The sequence below is a fragment of the Cryptomeria japonica genome, chromosome 3 (assembly GCF_030272615.1).
Source record: "Cryptomeria japonica chromosome 3, Sugi_1.0, whole genome shotgun sequence".
NCBI lineage: Eukaryota > Viridiplantae > Streptophyta > Pinopsida > Cupressales > Cupressaceae > Cryptomeria > Cryptomeria japonica.
In genome coordinates this window covers 793,336,612-793,350,122 of record NC_081407.1, presented here as the reverse complement: position 1 = coordinate 793,350,122, position 13,511 = coordinate 793,336,612, and positions in this window count along the sequence as shown.

Below are 13,511 nucleotides of genomic sequence, written 5' to 3'. Positions count from 1 at the left end.
TCAACATTCAAACATGTTATTGGTTAAAAAAAAAAAAAAAAAGTTGATCCTTTTGGTGTTGGATTCACGTCGGGTTCACCAAATGATGCTCTACAAAAAGGATTATAAAATTTGTTTGATGGCAACACACACAAGAGCACAAGAAACAAACGTTAGTGTTAGCAACAAAAGATTATCCTAAATAGGCATATCAAGAGAGATATTAAGCATGAAATAGAAAGCATATAAACATAGAATAAAATAGCTAATCAAGATGCTCATAGTTGCTCCTCCCTTGTTCCTCTCCTCTCCAAGTCCCAAATGAGTGTAGCTCTCAGCAGCTTTTTGCACTATGGATGCTTATGGAGGATTGAGATTTAATATTAAGCTTCAAATATGAAATGAAAAGCTAAATACTATGCTATTGATGCTAAAATGATTGATTTTACCAAAAAGACAAGATTTTAGTTATGCTATGCTAAATGCTTTCTAAAAATGTCTATAGCCTAAATGCATACAAGTTTTCAGGATCTGGATTATGAAGGAATGGGCTCTATTTATAGGAAAAATGGAGCAATGGATGGCTAGGATTGAAAGGTTTAATCAAGGGTCAAGCTTGAAAGTTGGGGATCCATGTGCACAATTTGCACCAATGAAATGGTGACAAGTGTCAACATAAGATTGGGTTGAGAGAAGAGGTTGGAGGCATTAAATGCCTGAGGAGACCTCATGGTTATCTAGAAGGTAAGGGTCAAGCCTAAATTAGGATTACCCACTGGATTAGGAGTTAATGTAAGGATAAACCTTTGTGCAAATGATTGAGAGATAATCATGGTCAAAGCATTAAATGCTTGATGAGACCCTTGGGTTGGGTAGAGGTTGAGTCAAAACAAATGTTTTAACCATGTGGGAGGGTTTGAGGTAACCATTAATGGTTATTGGAGACTTTGGGGATTAAGTGGTTGAAGGTTGAAAGCCTTCAATGGTTATCAAAGACTTTGAGCCATTTAGTGGTTGAAGGTTGGAAGCTTTCAAAGGTTATCCAAGACTTTGAGACATTTAGTGGTTGAAGGTTGAAAGCCTTTAATGGTTATCAAAGACTTTTAGGCTTTGAGAAGTGACTCCATTTTGCTTAGGAATGTGACAATAATTAGGAGATGGATTAAGTTAATTAGGAAGGGGTTAGAAGAATCTAGAAGGGGATTATATTTTGCAAGTGGATTTGGTGGGTGAGGGAAAATAGGATTTTATTAAAATAAAAATTCATTTATTTCAATAAATGTGTGCAAGTTGTATTTGGATAAATATTCAAATAAATATTAATTTATTTAAATGAGAAAAAGGAAGATAAAGCATTAAAATGCTTGAAGACTTTGAGGGGAACCATTAAAGGCTTGAAAACTTTAAAGAAAACCATTAAAGTCTTAAGAAGACTATAGAAGGAAGCCGTCAAGTTTGAAGACTTTAAAGCCATCAAGTTTGAATACTTTAAGGGAAACCATTAAAGGTTTCAAGTGGGTGAGGATAAATAGGATTTTAAATAAATAATTTATTTAAAATAGTTGTGCAACTTGCTTTTGTAGGAAAATACAAGTGGGTGGAGGATAAAGGTGATTTAAATAAATTATTTATTTAAAATAATTGTGCAACTTGCATTTGTAGGAAAATACAAGTGGGTGGAGGATAAAGGTGATTTAAATAAATGATTTATTTAAAATAATTGTGCAACTTGCTTTTGTAGGAAAATACAAGTGGGTGGAGGATAAAGGTGATTTAAATAAATGATTTATTTATTTAAATGTGAGAGGTGGGATTTTGGGGGATTTAAATAAATATTAATTTATTTAAATGTGAGAGGTGGGATTTTGGGGGATTTAAATAAATATTAATTTATTTAAATGTGAGAGAAGATTTAATTAAACAAATATGATTTATTTATTTAATTAATGGTATGAATTTGGTTAAGTGAATTAAATCAAATAAATTGAATAATTTATTTAATTAATAGGAGAAGAGGGTTAAGATGAATTAATTAAATATTAATTTAATTAATTATTTAATTGATGGTTAAATAATCAAATAAATACTAAGTATTCATTTAATTAAGTGGACAGATTTATGTGACTACACTACTAAAATTAATTTAGAGTGTTTTTGGATAGATTGTTGAAGAATCTTATTGAAGAAGCAGTGTATTGCTATTGTATTGTAAATGTTACTTCAATAGCACAAAGTATTGTGCTTTTGGAGTGTGGGGTTTTTCTCTTGAAAGGGTTTTCTCCACCACATATCTTGTGCTTATTGTGTTTATCTATTTGCATGTGGTATATCTTCTTTTGTATGTGTTTCTTATTATGTGATAGTTTAAGATTTGTAAGAAAAATTGCATTATCTCCCTCACTAGATTAGTGTTAGGAAGCATTTTCCACACCTTAGCTTCGTTTCACTACACACTCAAGATAAAATAAATATGGGTCTCAGAAACAATTTCTGATTAGGTGCCCATTTACAAATAGATGAAAAGGAGAAAAATCATTGGGAACAAAAATCCTAACCAATTATTTCCAAACTAAAAAATAGAACTGTAATTGTCGATGAAGAACTACAAATCAATCCACATTGCAACATAACCAATATTAGTGTAATAAAGCCCACTAAATGAGTACCTCAAGGATACTCTTGAATGCTTGAAATTATAGTTGGTATAAAGTATGCATTGCTCAACTAGATTGGGTTGAATATATAGTTACCCGATCTCTAGATATAGAAGTTGATCGTTTGAATATAATAATATTTTTTCTCCTAGATTTGTTTCGAAGTGGATAACCATCAAAATAGCCTCCAATTAGGATAAAGCCAAAAACTCAAAAGCACTTGGACCTAATTGGTTGCTAGTTGGAGTAATGGTACGAATTTTGACGATCAGATAGTAAATTTTTCATGTTTTCTTATTCATTAAGCTCCTCTACAATGAAACTTCATTGAAGTCCATTAATTAAAATACCCCAAAATCTCACTTGATTTGGAACTTTATCATGAAGTAAGAACCATAAAAAAATATGATAAAAGATAAGACCTGAACAAAAATCAATGAGAAAATGAAAACACAAAGCATCCTAGAAAGAAAGCTTGCATGCAAAGATAGATATTCACATCTTCCTCCATAGTTTCCTTCATAGGAGTTAACCTCTACCTACAAACAAATTGCCCTGAAGAATAGATAGAGACAAAGAGAAATTTATTTTTGAATGCTAATAAATTTTTAGTATAAATTAAGCAATTATATTTGACCACCATTTAAACCAATTACACTCTAATACCATGTTAGAACTTGGATCTTCTGATAGAAATGATGACACTAGTTGGGCCATGGAAGTTCAACAATCACATGCCCTACAAAGTTAGACTTAGGGAAAGTATGCAATAAAAAAATGACTCTCAAATGATCCAAGATTTAATTAATAAGCTTAGGTTTATAGACACACATATAGATAGTGCAAAGGATAGCAACTACCAACCATAATAGTGACATGCAAATTCACACACAAAGAATGTGAATAGAAAGTCTACCTAATCAAACTTATCCATGAAATAGAAATATGTCATAGAAAATATATCCATAAGAGAAAAACTCATAAAATATAGGAAAAAATCTTAGAAAAGAAAATATCTCTTAGAAGAGATATTCATGAGAGAAAATATCCTATAATCTAGGAAAGAAAAGAAAAGAGGTAATCTTATCCGTGATGATAAGATAAACAATTAATAAATACTCCCTAATTAACTTAAGTTATTATGTGTATTGTTATAATAAATATTACACCAATAATATAGTGACTTTGTAACTCCTTTTTAAAATTTCACCAATTGAAACTAAGAGTCATTTTCTTCTTTTGAGAAAATAGCTATCAATATCAAATAAATTTATTAGGTTTTGAGATTGAGAATTATTTCTAATTGTGGGTTAAGGTTGTGCAACATTTGAATTCAAATTGAGTTTTCTTATAGATCAACATTGGGTTTCTTAATTGGTTATGAAAATAGCATCTTACTAGAACAAAGTTTGAGAGACTAACCAATTTCTTATCAATGCCATTCAATTCCCCTTGTTTGGCCATTTCAAACTTGATATTATCTAGATCTCTTTTTTCGTCATTTCAAACTTCATATTTTACATATTATATTCTAGTAGACATACCTTGTTAAATGATGAATTAAATGGTATGCACAAAGTTGTACTTGATCCAAACTCTAACTTATATCATCTTTGACATGATTATGAATTCTTACCTTTACCTCTAGTTTACAACCTTGTCGTGCTAAGGCTTAGTAATGTAGAATTTCACATTTGAACCAACTTTAACTAGATGTTTTTAAATTAAGGCCAACTTTGAATAGAAAAAATCAAATAACTAACCTTTAATAGATTTTTGAGAGCTTTTTGAAAATGTGAAGAAATCATTTGTAAAACAAATTTACGAAAAACACCAAAATTGCAACAATGCACTCAAAATTGATTAAAAAAATTTACAACATTTTATAAGATGTGGATGATTATTTAGAACCTTTGGTGTAAATAATTATTCATCCTGGATATTATTACACCTTACTTAAGTTTACGTAGGAAATGCATTTGATTGTAGTTTGGGTATGAGACACTTGAGTGTTTGTGCCACATTGGGATAGTGTGTGTAGGAGAATTTTCACCTTTTATGGTGTGATCTTGTTACTACTCTATCATATCCACTTATTGTGGAGTGATAATTCCACCTTCGGTGGGTGATCCACCTCATGTGAAATATTTTATTGTTTCTCCTACCTACCACACCTATTTCCTACCTACCCTTGTTTCTTATTGAGCCACATGCAATGTTTGTGTGCTCACATATCCATATTGCCTTGCTTATATATGCAGGCTCATCTACATTGTATGTAACAACAACTATTGATCTTTTGATCATTTATCTATTGATGAGAATACAGTTTATTCTTGTCATATATTTTGTACTTTTCATTGAGCTCTTGATCTTGGCAAAATATCACATGGTATCAGAACCATTAGAGCATGATTGATTCATCTTTGAGAGGCAGTATTGCGACGTCAAGAGGTAGATCTAAGGAGAAGCATCTTTTGGAGGCGTCCTAAACCAGATTTGACCTTGCCATTGCGTCCGGGTGGCCATTTCCATGAATTTTGAGTATAAATTCGACGTATTTTGGTGAAAGCCAAATTTCGAGCTTAGAGGAAAATTTTTGCCCAATTTGGGCTGTACGGTAGAAATTTCGAAAAAAAATTCAAAAAACCTACAAATTTTTTTTTTTATCATTCCGCAGAAAAAAATCTTTTTAGAAAAAAAAATAATTAAAAAAAAAATCAATTTTTTTTTGTTACTGGGGGAGTTCCCCCCGCCGACCTTTGTACTTTGTAGGCTCACTGTCGTACCTGCCATACCTACCGTTGTTGTTGTGACCGTCATGAAGCCGCTCGTGACCGCCATGCTCTCGCCGATGACCCTTCCTTCGCTCCCTACTACCTCCTGGGACCGCCTTCACCAACCACCTTCCAGCGACCCCGCCTGCAGCCACCGTCGACGCCAACCGACCACCTGTCGGGTCCTCCACTACGTGGACCCTGCGACCCCTGCCACGTCATCACCTCTCGGGTACCACGTCAATAGTACCGTCTGACATGTCAATATTGCATGCCAATCGGAGTTTGCCACGTCAGCGGTCTGTACGGTACGAACGCCCTGTTAGCAAGGGAGGCAAAGTTTTTGCGACGGCTAGACGGCTGTCAAATTTAGGCTCGCAGTTTGCTGACGTCATCATTTAAAAAAAAATTTGGCAGGCCCCCTCCGTTGGGCTTTTTTATTTTGCAGTTCAACTTCAAATGGCCATATCTTGCTCATTTTTGCTCCTTTTTTGGTGCTTTTTAAAAAAAAATAGGCTAGAATTTTGTGTAATTTCTCATGGTTGAATTATTTTTTGATTTTTATGAACAATATTTTCAGAAATATCAGTTTTTGGTGACTGTACCTGTCCAATCCCTGTTTCTGCAACTTCTGGGACTCTGTTTGGGCTCATATGAACTCCTTTTCAGGTGTCGTTTTTTTAGAAAGTGCATAATTTTTCGTTTAATCTCATAATATGCTATCAGTTTGTAGTAATTTTGTGTAGAAATTGTACTTTCATCATATGGTCTTTTTTGGCCAATTTAACACTTGTATTGCATAGATCTATCTTGATGGTCGTTTGCATTGTAGTTCTCAGCCTATTGGGGCAGTTGTAAAACAAAATCAGAATTCCACCTTGCCATCGTTTGCAAATGGCCTATTGTACACGCACTAAATATAAAGTGCCAAAATCATCATTTTTTTTTTGGGGGGGGGGGGGTCCTTTGATTGATTGAATTTGGGGGGGTGTCTATTGTTCTTTTGTGCTCTTGTGTTCCTTTCTTTTTGTTGCTATGGGTTCTCCTAAGTTTCCTCTCTTAACTCCTCATAATTATGCTACTTGGAAAATTGATGCATGGAGTAAACTTATGGAAAAAGGGCTAACTCATTATATTGATGGAACTATTGTTGCTCCCGCTAATCCTAAGGCTGATCTTGTTACTCACTTGGATTGGCTCACTAAAAATATCATGACAATTGGTACCTTAAGAAAGTATGTATCAAGGATCTCATTTTTCATATTGAGAAATGTACTCTAATCAAGGATGCTTAGCAAAAGTTTCAAGACTTGTATGGTCAAGTTGATGAGATTAGAGGATATCAAATTGATAGTGATCTCACCATGTTAGATCCCAAGAACTTTGATACTATACAAGATTATGTCACTAAGGAAAAAGAGTTGAGGGCACAACTCAAGGATTGGGGCATTGATAAGAAGGATACTCAATTTATCTTCAATTTGATGGGCAAGCTTCCACAAGAATATGCAACATTTGTTTCTATTTTCCAAACCCATAGGATGATAATGGGTTCAAGCTACACAATGTCTACATTTGATGCTTTCGTTGAAATGTTGATGATGGAACAAACTAAGTTGATAAGCATGGGCATTCTTAAGACTTCTAATTCTCAAGCATTAGTGGCAAATCAAGGCAACAAAGGAAATCAAGGAAAGGACAACTCAAACAAGAAGAAATGGCAATCAAAGCCTAAGGACAAAGCATCACCTTCTCCACAACAAGGAGATTCATCCTCTTCCAAGAGGGACAATTCACCAAAGAGGGAGAAACCTACTTGTGCCTATTGTAAAGAGTTTGGTCATGAGGAGCGTCGTTGCCATTCTAAGAAGATTGATGAGCTCACACACATCCTCAAAAAGCATAACATTGATTTGCCTAATGCCTACAAGAAGGACGATTCATCAACTTCCACTTCCACACATTCAAAAGGAAAAGGACAAGCATTCATGGCTTCTACAAGTGGGAAGACTCACTCTTTTGGGACAAGAAAAGGAAAATCTCTTCGTGCTACTACAAGTCATGATTCAGGGAGATAACTTCTAGATTCAGGGGCTTCTCATCATATGGCATCTTCACAGTCTATGTTCTCTTCATTTGAACCTTGCACCATGCCGCAGATTTTGATGGGCAATCATACATACATGAATGTGATTGGGAAAGGATCTATTGCCATTGGGGACAACTCCTTCAATGATGTGTTGTGTGTACCCCATTTGACAAACAATCTCTTTTCCATCTATCAAATCACAGATGGGGCAACTAAGAGAATTGTGGAGTTCACACTTGAGTCAGTTTTCATTAGAGACTTGGAGACTAGAGCTATTATTGCGACTGGAGTGGTTGATCATGCATCTCAGTTATACTCCTTTTTAGATTTTGTTGATGATAATGATTTCACATATGATGGTTCTTCACATGATGATCACACTTCTTGTGATGGTTCATATTTTGAAGAGAATTTTGGGTACCTGAACTTGGGGATTCTCACATGTGACCCCGTTCTTGAGCCTTGTGTTTTATCTCCTCTTATTGATATCACATCACCTATTGCACCTGATGATGCAGATAGTGCGATAGTTTTGCCTTCATGTGATTCACTGTAGCAGGATATTTCATGTCTTCCAACTTCAGTTTCATGGGATGATTACTTGACAAACATTGCAGGGTTGTTTGTGGAATCCTACATTGCAGATTTGGGAGACATCATTGATGATATTTATCTTCTCTTTGATGAAGATGATCCTTCTTCGATTGTTGCGAGGGCACACTTTGACCCTCTTGTTCATTCTATACATGATCATTCTTTCGAGGTTGACATGATTGTGGATACTTATGTACAACAATTGGAGGAGGTCTCTTTATGCTTAGAGGAGACATGTGAGTCTTTGGATAATGTTCTACATTCATCTCCACTAGATCTTGGAGTGCCTTTTTCCGCAGTGTGGAGCAGTTTACCACCTTTGGAGGGGGTATATTTCAGCATCAACATGGGGACACTTGAAAAATTTTCAGAGATTTCTTTCATCATGAGTTTTTTTCATACATCTTCCCTTCATGATTGGGGAGACTTAATGGATACACCTATGGTTTTGTTTCTTCCTAAGGGGAGGAATGTTGTTTGATGTTAGTGGAGCAGTTTTTTCATACATCATCGAGCTTCCATCATTGGTGCAGATTCTACATTGAGGGGGGGCTTCCTAGCTTCTCTTCTTCTCTCATATGGGTGGGACTTTTTCCTCACATGGAGTTTTGTTCCTTGCATGCTTCTATGAGAGTTCTCTTGTATAGTTTTCATCTCTCTTTTGGGGGAGGGTTTTGTCCTATTGGGTTTTTCTCTCTTTCCCCGCTTTGTGAGAGATTTCATTGCATTGGTTTGCATGCATTTGCATTTGTACATGGGTACCTAACATCGCCTAGTAGTCAGGACCCATCTTGCATTGCTTAGTTGCATTGTCGACTTAAGTGCATTCCCCTAAGTTGCACTTAAGGGAAGGTGTTGGTGTAAATAATTATTCATCATGGGTATTATTACACCTTACTTACGTTTACTTAGGAAATGCATTTCATAGTAGTTTGGGTATGATACACTTGGGTGTTTGTGCCACATTGGGATAGTGTGTGTAGGAGAATTTCCACCTTTTATGGTGTGATCTTGTTACTACTCTATCATATCCACTTATTGTGGAGTGATAATTCCACCTTCGGTGGGTGATCCACCTCATGTGGAATATTTTATTGTTTCTCCTACCTACCACAACTATTTCCTACCTACCCTTGTTTCTTATGGAGCAGCATGTCATGTTTGTGTGCTCACATATCCATATTGCCTTGCTTATATATGCAAGTTCATCTACATTGTATGTAAAAACAACTATTGATATTTTGATCATTTATCTATTGATGAGAATACAGTTTATTCTTGTCCTATATTTTGTCTCTATTTTGTACTTTTCATTGAGCTCTTGATCTTGGCAAAATCTCACAAGAATCAACATTTCACCCACTTTTCCCCAAAGGAGAGCTCTAATACCACTTGTAATGAATTTACTATATCACTAAAATAGAGTCACAAATAAAACATTATATGATGGAAAATAGAGTATTATGTTGGTTGCAATAACCAAGCCATTGTGAGAAGGCAACCTTTATAATCTTACATTAAGAATAGAATTTGCACTTTGATAATATGGGAGAGTGTTTGCTCATTATTAATTATATATATAATTAGGTAGGGCGACATCCCTTCATCCTAATTAAGTTGGCGTGAAGAAACAACTACAAATAAATGAAAATATTTTTGTTAAGTGTGTCATAAGTTGGCCCACACATATCTCAATATGAACTACAAGCTAAGGGCATAAAATTGTATCCTTCCATTATACACACAATTCCCATATGTTTAAACGTGCCTTATCCTTATACTTACATACCTATACATTTACTTATTCTCACATTTATCACATCTACCTATGCATCTGCCTCCACTTATTTGTTGTCCAACTAAATTCTACTATTTTCCCATCCATTCCATTTTCATGATGACGAGGTCAACCCTACAATCATGAACACATTCCTTTCCATTTTAAAATTCAAAATTCAAAATTGGCCAATTGGCCTCCTTTATTTTCTCCTCTTGAGCCAACTAAACACACATTTTGTAAAATTGGATGCTACGTGCTTATATTAAAAATACATTTAATTGTATTTGTTTATCATCTTCACACATATGGACATCCTCTCTCATTCTAGAGTACTAAATGACTAATCAATTGTTAAGCATTTAGACTTGGTGAACTAAAAGGAATAAGAAATTTGCTTATATCATCTTCAAAGGCTCACTTATTATCTTTAAATATTTATACCATTTCTAAAATTGATCTAGAAGAACTTATTAGATAAATGACATAACAAAAATCTATCTTAAATAAGATTATGTTTACAAGTACATGACACATCTATACTTGAAAATTTGATCCAAAGAACAAATTGAACCTCAAAACAAAATAAAAGATAAACAAATTATGTAGAATCATATTTCTCTTATCTTCTTTATTTAATTTTATAGAATAACAAATACTATCTAAATTATTAATCATCGACGGGGGATCACCTGTTAGTGTAATGGTGAGATGGTTGCATTGTTTATGGTGCAACCAAGGTTCAAATCCCCCCATGGACCAAAGCGGTATGTTCATATACCAGTTTGGTCCTACCTTGGTAGGCGAAATTGATGGCGACTGATCTTAGAGGACGTATAGGTGATCTTGGCGAACGCATGGACTGACCGACTGTGCTTGACCCCTACTGGGTTGGTGTGCTCGCAGACCCTGTTCCTTGTAGGTGTGTGCTGCTCACGGATCCAGTTTCTCGTTGGTGTGTGCTGCTCGTAGACTTTTGTCGGACCCACACGGGTCTTTCATGCCTTGCGATGCTGTATCAGACCCACGCAGGTCTTTCACCTCTGCTGGTTTGTGGTCCCTGCTAGGCTACCTTGCTCGTAGTTCTACACTATTGGTCTCAAAGATATAAGGTTGAGGAAGGCATCATGAAGAGATAAGGGTGTATGAACGCCGTAACAACTGAGGATGAGGCCCCTAAAAAATGTGGTCTCACTGGTTCATAGCTCCAGTCAAAAGCGATTACCGATAATTATTTTTTTTATTAATCATCGATTCTATTAATTAACCTAAACTAATTTGTACAATTTGATTGGATTAATCCTAGAAATGCCTTTGGTGTTAATTAGTTCCTCAAAAGTGTAAATGAAAAATAAGGTTTCTTAGGGTTAATCCAATCAAATTGTACAAATTAGTTTAAGTTAATTAACATAGTCGATGATTAATAATTTAGATAGTATTTGTTATTCTATATAATTAAATAAAGAAGATAAGAGAAAAATCAACCATTGTAAATACACCACAAAGATGCAAGACGATTAAGTCAATCACAATCGTCCATGACACTGATTTTACCTTTATCTTTGTCATACCTGTTTTCTTTGCCGGACGCGTCTATTCTGGCTCCAAAACGACAGTATGGATTGACTAACACACGTGTTAGTCGCACGTTTTACACTGTCGATTTTGCAATAAACAACTGTGATTGACTAACACGTCTCTATCACCTTTTATGAAAGGTCGGTTTTGGAGCCAAAATAGCTTCAAACTTCTTTGCCATAGTGAAAAGTATTTCAATAACATGTGTTTGCCATAGATGAAAAAGAAAACATCCAAATTAAATATATTCACTCTCCTTTGTGCATGGAAAATCTGATTAATTGTGCAACAAATTACTCCAAGCCTATTAATCAAAACACTATTATGCCCAGAGCCAAACATAGTTAAAGCAAGCAAAAATAATTAACAAATTACATGCTTAAATCTTTTTATATATTTTTAAAAATTATTTTAATAATTATTATAAATATTATATATAAATAATTGATTGTAATATTTTATATAAAAACATTATTATTGTTATTTAATTTAAAATATATATATATATAATATAAAAATTAATACATTTATTTTTAAAAATTATATATAGAAAATAAAACTTTCCCATGATAGTTAGTCATAGTTAATTTTCTTTAAAATAAAATTAATTGTTATTTTAAAATTTCAATTTAAAAAAATAATATTATATTTCTTATTTTATATAATTTATTTTTTAAAATAATATTACATATATATTTATAAATATTGATGCACTGCAAAATGGACAAGGTTAGCAAATGATAAACAACACAAGACACAAGAAATCATTAGTGTTAGTCAATCAAAAACTAATCTAAACAGGCATATCAAAAGAGATACTAAGATCATGCTAATATATCTAACAAATGAAACAAAGATAATAAGGCATCTCCAAATGCCTCTTAGCATGCTCTTAGCTCCTTCTCCCTTGTTCCTCTCCTCTCCAAGTTCCAAAATAGTGTAGCTCTCAGCAGCTTTTTGCACTATGGATGCTTATGGAAGATTGAGATTTGAGTATTTTTGCTCCAAATGTGAAATGAAAAGCTAAAATACTAGATGCTATTAAAAATGATTGATTTTAACCAAAATAACAAGATATGAGTTTGCTATGCTAAATGCTTTCTAAAAATGCCTATAGGTTAAATGCATACAAATTTTCAGGATTTGGATTATGAAGAAATGGGCTCTATTTATAAGAAAAATGGAGCAATGGATGGTTGAGATTGAGCAATCTCAACAAGGGTCAGGATTGAATGATTTCAAATCTATGTGAGGGCTTTCAACCCAATCCTAGGATGACAAGTGTCAATGTGAGATAGGTTGAGAGGAGAGGGAATAAACATTAAATGCTTGACATGACCTTGAGAGTTAAGGTCAAGGTTAGTTGAATGAATAAACTCTTTATTCAAAGAATAAAGCTTTTATCCAATGGATAAACTCTTGTGCAGAAGGCAAGAGGGATAAACATGGTCAAAGCAATAAATGTTTGGGGAGACAAGTTTGAAATAACCATAAATAGTTATGTAAGAGTCATTAATGGTCATGTAAGAGCCATTAGTGGTTTTGGAAGACTTTGGAGGTTAAATTGTTGAACACACAAAGCATTAAATGTTTTTCAAAGACTTTTGAAGTTTTTGAGAAGTGACTCCATTTTGCTTAGGAATGTGACAATAATTAGGGGATGGATTAGGTTAATTAGGAAGGGTTTAGAAGAATCTAGAAGGGGATTAGATTTTGCAAGTGGATTTGGTGGGTGAGGGAAAATAGGATTTTATTAAAAATAAAAACACATTTATTTCAATAAATGTGTGCAAGTTGTATTTTGTAGGAAAATGCAAGTGGGGGAGGGATAATGATTTAAATAAATGTTTGATTTAATTTATTTAAAAGAGGAATAGGGGGATTTAATTAAATAAATAGATTTTATTCATTTAATTGATTTGAATTTGGTTTAATGAATGAATTAAAATAAATTGAATAAGTTATTTAATTAATAGGAGAATGTTTGAGGATGAATTAATTAAATGTTAATTTAATTAACTGATGGCTAGTGGATTTTTAATCAAATAAATAGCAAATATTCA